Raw genomic sequence first — 10531 nt, 5'->3', positions numbered from 1 at the left:
ATAATTTCATAGCATCTGCTACTCAGCGGGGATTTATGTTAGAAAAATTAGCAAATTGTTCGAGTACACTTTTATGAATAATTCAATGTTTCAAAGGAAATTGAAAACTCTATTTTAAATTTAAGGAAAACACAATCTATGTGTTATGATGTTGACGTGACATTGGCGCTGAAATTCAATATGTATTCGGCAAACCATGAACCTATCACCTATAAATTTAATATAATACGTAAAATAATAACTTGGTGGAGATGTTTTTTTTTTCACAAATGCGAGGATTTGTGGAATGAACCCGCACTTTCACTAACTGAAAAGAGACATAAAAAAAGCTGTAATAATTCGAAAGCCTTACCTAATAAACATGTATAGTACATAATAAACGCATGCAATTACGCACATTGAAAGAGAGGAAGATATGACGATTTGCACGATATTGCTTGAAGGAGTGAAAGTGGATCAAGTGAAAGAGTTTGTGTATTTGTGTTCTATGTTTACGTGTGATGGAAAATGTGAAAGAGACATTGAAAGAAGAGGGAACGCAGGGAATCAGGTGAACGGTGCCTTGCATACCTTCATGGGCAGCCAGAAAGTGTCTAAAAAAGCACGATTGGCTGTGCATGGGGGGGTGCTAGTTCCTACACATATGTATAGTAGTGAATGTTGGGTTTGGCAGAAGAAGCATGAAAGTAGAATTAATGCAGTAGAAATGAGAGCTTTGAGGAGTATGGCTGGAGTGACTCGGATGGATAAATTACGGAACAGTGTGATAAGAGAGCGTTGCGGCGTGGAAGAAGATATAGTGACAAAGATAGAGAAAGGGATGCTTAGATGGTTCGGACATGTAGAGAGAATGAATGAAAGAAGAGTAACGAAACAGATTTATAAGGCGAGTGTGAGCGGGCAAGTTGGTATGGGCCGACCAAGGAGAACTTATCATGACCAAATTGAGGCCATCCTAAAGAAGGGCCAGGTCAAGAGTACCCTTAACCGACGAGCGTGTACGAAAGCATTGATGCGTGTTGATGAGGCGAAAGATGTGTGTCAGGACCGTAGCAGGTGGAAGACTGTTGTCTCTGCCTACCCCGATGGGAAAAAGGCGTGAAGTATATGTATGTATGTATGTAATTACGCACCAACCCGTTAGAGGACCTTCTCAGGTAGGTAGTTGGAAATTTATGGACTGATTTATATTAGGACATGAATAATGTATAAATAAAATAAAGAATATAGGGCCCATACATTGATAAAACATAAAAATGTTTGGTATGTCAATGTTTAGGAATGTAAATTATAATTTAAAAATAGATAGAATAAAAATAGTTTGTTATTGTAAAAATTACGCAGAGGAAAATGAAGAGCCAACTCTTAGAATTGAGTTTTATGTTTTAATATTTTATCCTTAATATATATGTAGTGTTTGTTGTTGACCCTAATTCCAGTGTGATCATAGTCGAGTTTTTGAAATTGGACTAATTTTATAAAATCGCTAATAAGTCGGTTCTAGTCGTGAAAAACCAGATTTATTCGGTCCGCCGTTTCAAAGCTAGTAGTATTTTACTGTCCACGCTGAAATAAACTTAGCGCAGCAGCACCATTCCTTAAGCTTAGATTTGCACTAAAAAAAATCGAGATTTAGTCGGTTCTAGTCATAAATAAAACAAAATTTTGTCGTTATACCGTTTTCAACTTATAATGATGTGTTACTGTCCACGTTAAAATAATCTTATTCCGGCGGCACCATTTTTGAATCTCGAGAACCACAGCTCCTACTTTAGAGCGGAGCGACTGCATTGATAAAAAACGCGTGATGGCATCGCTACATTTGGGATTTAAATCGACGCGTTTGCATCGCTGCTTAAAATCGCGGGCATGTGTAAAGATAGACGATTAGCTACTGCATCGCTGCTAAGTCTCCGCGTGTAACCACTCTTAGATCTGATTGCACCCACAAAGTCGAGAGTATAATATAGTATCTGCAATATATATGCGAGGGTAGTCGTCCTACCCTCAGTGTGTTTGGATGGAATAAAACAGTGTTCAACCGACTTGCGTGTCTCTCACTTCACTCACTAATCCACTTATATAACGTAAATAATTATGGGCTCGAGCACTTATTTCCGCTAAAAGACCGGCCGCTGTCACCATGAAGTGAAACACACGCAAGTCGGTTGAACACTGGTTTATTCCATTCAAACACACTGTGGGTAGGACGACTATACCTTACTAATATATAACAGTATCGTTTAACTGTGAAAATAGCCTAAATCGAAGTTCTTTTTTCTAATTTATTATTTGTGCTAAATCGTACATTATACACGTCTTACATAACATTTGTTAAAAGTCATTTTTGTTAAGAAGAATAGTTAAATATAAGCAGTGGTAGTCTAATGATTTGACCGCGTTTCAAGCAGAGAGTCGTTCGAATTCGGACTTGCAATTCTGAGTTTTTCGGACTATATGTGCAAAATTTTATTTGAAATTTACCATGCTCTTAAAAGGCTCTTACGGTGCATGGAAACAACAGCAGGAAACCTGCACATCATCACATCTGCAATTTAGTGAAGTGTGTGAAGTTCCCAATCCGTATTAGGCCGTGAGAATTGTGAGAGGAGGCATGTGTCCAGCAGTGGGACTCTGTACAGGCTAACCATTATCTATTATTATATAAATAATAATAATGCTAAACTGTTCACAATGAACAATAGCCAGTTAAAACGATACCTGCAATGAACACTATACCAAGTTTATTTATTGGTCATTTTCTGTTATTTTTGTAAACAGCCATGTTTATTTACTAACTTCGAATTTTGTAAAAAAGAAAACAAAAAACAAAATTGGAAAAAACAAAATAAACTAATATCGTGAAAAAAAAAAACAAAATAAAAAGAGAAGAGGTCCAAAAATTAACATGGCGTAGTGTTGTTCATTGAAGGTAGGTATCGAAAAATGAAAGGTGAACTCTGTTGAAGTGTGATCAAAAAAACAAGAAACAATTTTTAAAATGTATATTTTAGGATAAATGTATGTTAATAGAAAATCTGGTACTTAACAAGGCGAGCGAAATGGTCTGTACACGCTTACATTAACAGCTATAGCTAACAATGTTATTTTATACGCTCTGATACATTCATAGGAACATTTGCACCTTACACTAAACGTGTGTTTACTTGGGCCATTAGGGTTACAGGCATGTTGCTAATTGCGGGCATTTAACGTCACGCCGCTGATTAATTTTCAAAGAAAAAAAACGGAACAAAATTTTATGGACAGGCGTGTAGCTTACTATCACGCGCACAGCTTGTTCGTCCCGTCACTTGAAGTTATAAAAAATCAGACCATAATTAAAATAATCAGATCACAAAAGAGATCAGATAAAATTTTACATTAAGTCTTTACCGAACATACACTGTGAGATTATTATATAATTCAAGATATTTCAGGGAGTAACACTGACCACCAATACAACCCACTTTTAGGGTCTCCCCTTGTAATCACATCTGATTATAAATAAATGTCAACTGTATACATGCTTATAGCACAAAAATGGCCCAAACACTCACACAATACAGTTACGCCTATGGCTACGGCAGCAGCGGCCGAACAATGGCAAAACTAAACAAGCATCAAATGATCCCAATCCAACTTGACCAGTTAACGCTGACAAATGTGCTAAGTTGTCAATCGATAGATAAGAAAATAAGACTAAGGGGCAGCACAAGCGCAGCAGCGGCAGGGATGGCAGAGTACATTAAATTTCTGTGGCTCTAGTGAAAAGGGGTACAAGTAAAAAAAGCCAACTTTACAAGAAAACGCGAAAAACACTTCACGCTTAATATCATATTAAGCTTTAACTGTTTTTCGCATCTCCTTGTAAAGTTGTGTTTTTTCCTTTTCACTAGAGCCACAGGTTTGCCACTGTATGTTTTAAGCTATTGCAATTTAAATAAGGTATAAATTGCATTACTCTGGGACCAACCTCGGAGGACTGCGATGCATTTCTCTCTGCGTCTCAGAGTATTGAAATTTATTTATTTATTTATACCTTATTTCAATAGTAATAGCATAAAATATGCATTGATAAATATAATTTCATCTGCTTTACTGTCCGCCGCTCTGCGCTGACCGTAAGAGTCATATCACACTGTAATATGAGTGCCAGAGACTTCGAAAGTAAGTCCTAAGTCACACTAACGGCAATGAAAATCATTTCATGTTCGTTTGTACGTTGAACGATTGATAGGACTCAGTAAATCAGATAACAGTGTGTTACCCCGGGACACTCTGAATTGCACTACGCTCAAATACTACTCGTGTGATATGGTCATTATTTTTCTCAATTTCAACCGAATACAGACTCCGTAAAATTTTAATTCATCATATAATTACCATAAACACGTAAAATATTATTAAACAAATGCGAATAAAGATGTATACTATAAAATTGCTATCACATGACTAAAATTAGTTTAATAGTAAGTAAATATCGCAAATTAAAAAGTATCTAATTTTTTATATAATACAATGACGTCTCTTGTTGGAGAACGCCGTTTCACGTCACATGAAATAAGATCTATTATATGTACTACACCATACATGATTTTTTCATTAAAAAATTAGAATTATTTATATACATTTTAAAAATTATTTTTATAGTAAATAGTATTATGTACCATAATTGCATAATTTGATATTGCTTCAAGTTAGAACTATGTGTTAACTAAATCAGATATTTTTGTATACATTTTTACTTTACCTAGTGTTATTTATTATCTGTTTATTGTTAGGAAACTAATTTTCATTTTGAACTATCTCTTAATGGAGTAATCACACTTATAGACGCGGAATCGGCCGATCAGATCGGGATATATGAAATGTGACTATCGTTCGGGCGCCGAAGTAGCCATTCGGGCGTTGACTCTAACGCTCGGGCGCCAACGCGACTGTTCGGGCGTTGACGCCGCCGATTAACCTTCAGGGCGTGTTCTCATTATATCGTAATGTTTTATTTATCGTTGGACGACTGTCGCGTCTAGCCTGTTCCAATATTACGACTATCTGTCGGACTGTTTAATTTTATCGGTTCACGGCAGCCGCATTCTCGTTTGCACGACAGAATCGTTTGAAGTTGCGATTATCTGTCGTCACATATTTATCGTGACGTTAAAACCTTTATCGTCAGACGACTGTCGTTCTAGCTCTTCCCATTGTCACGACAGTCTGTCGTCATAACCACAAAAAAGTCATAAACGACAGTTGATCGTGTTGTACTATATGTGAATAATAATCATCAATCATTTAAATATACAACACACGATACTTTAAACTGTACGATTATCTGTCGTCACGATGTAATGGGAATGCGCCCTCATCGGTTGCATACGGACGCGATCGGATTTGTTGTCGCCCTGTGTCGAGCCGCACAACGTCTTTTTCGCTTTTATTACATGATATAAAGCTTTTCACGACCGTTTTATTGCGATTACGTGTCGATAAGTGTGATATCTCACTAATATAACTTGTGTAATAATAATGTAACCATATTAGCTAACCCAGCATTTCCAGACCTTTGGTTTGTGGACACCGAAAGGTTCGTGAATATATCCGATTTACCTCTGGTACTATAAAAACTGTAGGAGATATAAACAAGTAAGGACAATTGAGTACCAATGTCAGTGCTTCTACCATGAGTTTACATCGACATATACGTACATGACAAAGTATAGAAAATTTTACAAAGCCTCTAGCTGTCATGAGAACAAAATAATATTATATATCGCGGTCGCCAGCGACAATTGTCAATGTAGAGTTCATCCAATTTCGAAATAAATAAAAGATGTTTTATCTTGCTGCCACGGTTTATGTTGTTCAGTTCTGGTATGCAAAGAAATACAATTTTGGAACAAAAGGATGTTAAATGACTTATAAATGATAAGTACGGGGGACAAATATGGGGCTTGATTTTTAAAATGTACTGATTTAATTCTCGTGCGAAAGACAAAAGTTCGTATTACTGAAATTCACATTTGAATCCGAAAAGAGTGGCAGCAAAGCAGTTACTATGAGAGAAATGATTTTAAACACAACAAATGACATTTCCGCTTTGATGTTAACTTTGTATATAGTATTATTCATAATTATATCGTTTATGAAATAACTGCACTAGTTTTGCTATAATTATTAATAAACATTTGAACACAAAGAAAAATTCCTTTGACACGACAGGACTCGAACCTGTGGCCACGGGAATACCGGGCCCTGACTTTTCCAACTGAGCTACAGGCTGCCGAAATTCTTCTATGGGTCTGTTATAGATCTTTATATTGACTTATTTCGGCTTTCGACGCTGTAAGCGACGTCTGTGGGAGATTTATGAACCTTCTCTCTCAACCGGTAACTTTCCAGTTATCACAAGCTGACCGTCGTTTATATGAAAATTATATGATGTGCTAAAAAGTCAAAGGGGGCAGAGCCATTTTTCTGAATCTCCAAAGGTGCCTGTAGCTAGAGGTCGGAAAACACTGAGCTAGGCAATGTTTCTGTTGTGCTATCGCTCCGCAGTCAGCTTTATAAGGGTGCCCTCAAATTAGACGCTTGTAGAAGTGCTGCCGCGCGTCTGTGGCGCTTCAGTCATTTTTAATTCACTTATTGCAAATGTAAAGTGGCGCGCGCGTGTCACGACAGTGGCGCTGCAACTGCGCTTCTAAATACTGTATGGAAATTAATAGTGGAGCGGCTGTAGCGCCACAGTGGCGCCACTGCAGCACTTCTATAAGCGTCTAAATTTAATTATAGTTGTCATTTGTTTGTTCTTGCAAAATCAAAGGCTATTAAATACTAAAACACTTTAGCAGCGACCATTATATTAGAATATATATATATATATATACAGGCTGTATATTTGAAAGTGAGACATTCATACATGTCATAGTAAATCATGTTACATCTGTATATATATATATATATATATATATATATATATACAGGCTGTATATTATAAAATAACGTACCTTTTGTTGTATATAATATGCAGTAATTTTTAAAAAGATACTGAGTGGACCGCGTGTCGGTCAAGCGGCTAAACTATTTTCACAAAAATGAAAACTTTAAATTTACCGCAATACAAAGTTCATTGAAAATCATGATGTATTACTATCATGAAATTTTTTAATTTTAAATTTACCTCTAAAAAAGTTGACGACGGAGCAACAGAGCAACAGAAAACGGAAAGATTTTGCCTTCATCACATTACGGTAAGAACAGTAGTAACATTTCTGTAAGGCGATTAACACACTGTACTGCGCGCCGCGACAGTGCGCGAGACGCAAAATCACGCGCGCGGTGGCAAAGACGCAGATCTGCGTCAACGCGCGGTTTAATCTGCACGGGGCAGCGGTTTAGTGGCCCCGCGCCACTTAAAATACTCGCTTCGTAGTTGATCGCCGTAGTAATCCTTTGACAAGAATGGTTGTTATACAGAACTCTTTCAGGGCACTGCATTTATACTGTCTATTTAGTTTTTGTTTACTCAAATAAAAAGACACCGAAAATAACATTCAACTTCATTACAAACATTTAACGAAAATCCGAACGACAATTACTGGAATAGACACAAATTGATTAAAAATCTGCGCGGTAGTGCGGAGCGCAGTGTGTCATACCCTGCGGTTCGTCGTTCGTTCGTCGGGAGTGTGGTAACACCGCGTGCACTGCACTCCTTGTCAGTGTTCGACGGCGCGTGTTTTCCATACAAACTGAGGTACTTCAGTACAACGTTAAAAAACGCAGCTCCGCGGTCCGTCGCGGGGCGCGGTGCAGTGTGTTAATCGCCAATAGGGTGTCACAAAAAGATGCGAGCAAATTTCTAATTGCAAATTCTTATGGGGAACATAGAACAGTAGCGGTAGAACTCCTTGTGAATAAGTTCATCCAGAGAAGCACCGCCATCGCTAATGCTCATATTACTGAGTTCTGGTTTTGAAGGGTAAGGGTGCGGGTGAAATTAACAGGCACTTGGGACTTGTCAACTTGTCTCCGGGAGACAGGCGGTGTGACTGTACTCTTCAGATCTTTGTGATTTAAAACTTTGAGTAGCACTGTATTGTTATCGACAGGCATGTCGCTTATATTTGTTCATCCCGTCACTTGTATCATTAAAAAAAAAATTGGTACGAAAATTGAAATATAATTTTAAACCTCGCCTACCACAATCTAAAATTTTACAGTCGCACCTTTTTGTGTTTGAATAACTTCCGGTAGTGAGTTGCCGTTCACAAATTACAAAATGTATGGGTTTTAAACATACCTGCACGCCTTAGGTCAACACATGTTTCAGATTCACTTTTAATACACCCTTTAAATATGGCGTAATTTTATACATAATCCATTACGTAAGAGTGATTACACACGGCGGCTTTTAGCACCGATGCAAACAAACGCGCGATTGCGTCGCCACACTTGCGATTTATAGGCGATTGCATCAATACAAACGCGCGACTGCATCGATACAATCGCTTATGTTGAATAATTATGTACGAAAAATCTGTATAGGAGTGTGCAGATAATTTTGTTTTATTAATTGTCAATTTAAATGTGAAATTAATACATTAAATAAATAAGTTAATTAATTTAAAACGTGCTTCGCGTTTGCATTGCGATTGCATCGCGATTACATCGCTGCTTGCGGTCGCCGTGTGTAACCGCTCTTAGGGGTACTTTAACTATTAAATACACGTAAACTTTACATCGTTGAATCCTTTATAAGCATTACATCTATCTTAAAGACTTATAAAGAATTGTTAAGAAGCATTTAACTAGTAATAAGTACTTAGCGTAAGTTATACTCATAGTTTAGAAAAGTTCATAACACTTAGGTTTTTACTGTACAATAGTATTGTACTTTATTAAGTTCTGTGGGTCGATACTGAAATATTGAATCGTACTAAAAAAATCATACAATTTAGCCAATCGAATACGCAAAGTATCACGTAATTTTGACTCAGCCTCATTGGCCACCGTTCTTGGAAGTATATCATCCTACCAATCAGCAATCACTCTATTCAAGCTACTCTAATAGCGCACCAAATATACAAAACATTTTTCTAGCAATAACCTTTTTGTTATGGAAAATAAATATCTTAATATCTAAATCATTGTCGTTAATATAATTTCCGCAAAAGATGTTTAATAAATTAAAATCACTAGACACGCTCTAGAAACGAATATCGGTCAAGATAAACTACATAGTTTCAAAACTATGCGAGATCATGAAGTCGTAAATTTCTATACAAAAGAGGCCAAAATTCTAATATTTCAAGACGGTTAAAAACTTCAAACGATATTTTATTAAGAGTCTATACAACCTCAAACGGCTTCGGTTGATTCCGCATGAGTGTTGAATCACTTTGAAAAAAATATATAGTAAAATTGATGATATTATACACTGATTACCATACGGTGTGAAAACACGATACATAAAACTTTTCACCATAGAGAAAAATACAAACTTATTTCGAAATTTTCAACTTCTACTTTTGTATCTATGGTTTCGAAACTTTACAAAAAAACCGCTGCATTCAACAGGTACTCTACGGCTGAGGCGGTCGGGGACTTAGGGTCAACATCCAGCAAACAATGCGTGTCGTATTATTAATAAAAGTAAATTCTACATAACATATAAAATGTTATTTGTATGAATACCAGAGTACGAAATGCCGTGTGGGATTATCCTCTTAAGGAATTGCGAAATTAATTTACTATGGACGACTTAATATATCAGAATCGACCTCTCCAAAGTGCAATTTGCAAAAGTAACCTTTTGTTATCACTATCATTAGTTAAATTGATCACTCACTGGAACAAACTCGGCACTTTTAGCTTAGATGCGAACTGGAAGTCGTTGGCGTTCACGATTTTGATCTGCAATCAAATCCAAACATATAAATATTAAACACGTGTTGGTGTCAGGGCGCCTTCAAATTAGACGCTTGAACAAGCGCTGCATTCTAATTTTCGTACAATATCTATGGTGTCTTTTTTTAAGACGGAGTAAAGTGGTGGTTCATCAACGCATCAACAACAAAATCATTCACCAGTAATCAAAAATATATTATTCATTATAGTACGGTATATGCCGAGTCTGCTGTAGTCTGTTTCAACCCATTATACATGAAAGTAAACAAACCGATTTGTTGAAAATTCACAAGTAACAATATAATCGCTCTTTTGCGTGAAAGTCTCCTGACCGTATGATTTTTCGAAGAGGCGATCACAATTCACCACCGAGATCCTGTAATCTCACCTTTGTACTTTTTTCTTTGGGGCTACGTGAAAGATAAGGTCTATGCCAATAGCCCAGAGTCGATTCAAAACCTCAAAGATGGAATTCGTGAAGTTATCGAGGTCATACAGCCGTGCGAATTGGTGATGAAAAATTTCTTCAAAAGAATATGGTATGGCAAGCGCAGCCGTGGCGACCATTTGCCTGATTGTTTTCCATTATTAATGACATAGCCTCCTCTTTACAATTAAATAA

The sequence above is a fragment of the Hyposmocoma kahamanoa genome, unplaced genomic scaffold, assembly GCF_003589595.1.
Source record: "Hyposmocoma kahamanoa isolate Upper Pololo Valley unplaced genomic scaffold, ASM358959v1 120, whole genome shotgun sequence".
NCBI classification, from domain to species: Eukaryota; Metazoa; Arthropoda; class Insecta; order Lepidoptera; family Cosmopterigidae; genus Hyposmocoma; species Hyposmocoma kahamanoa.
The sequence above is the reverse complement of the archived record's forward strand: the minus strand, read 5'-3'. Positions refer to the sequence as shown.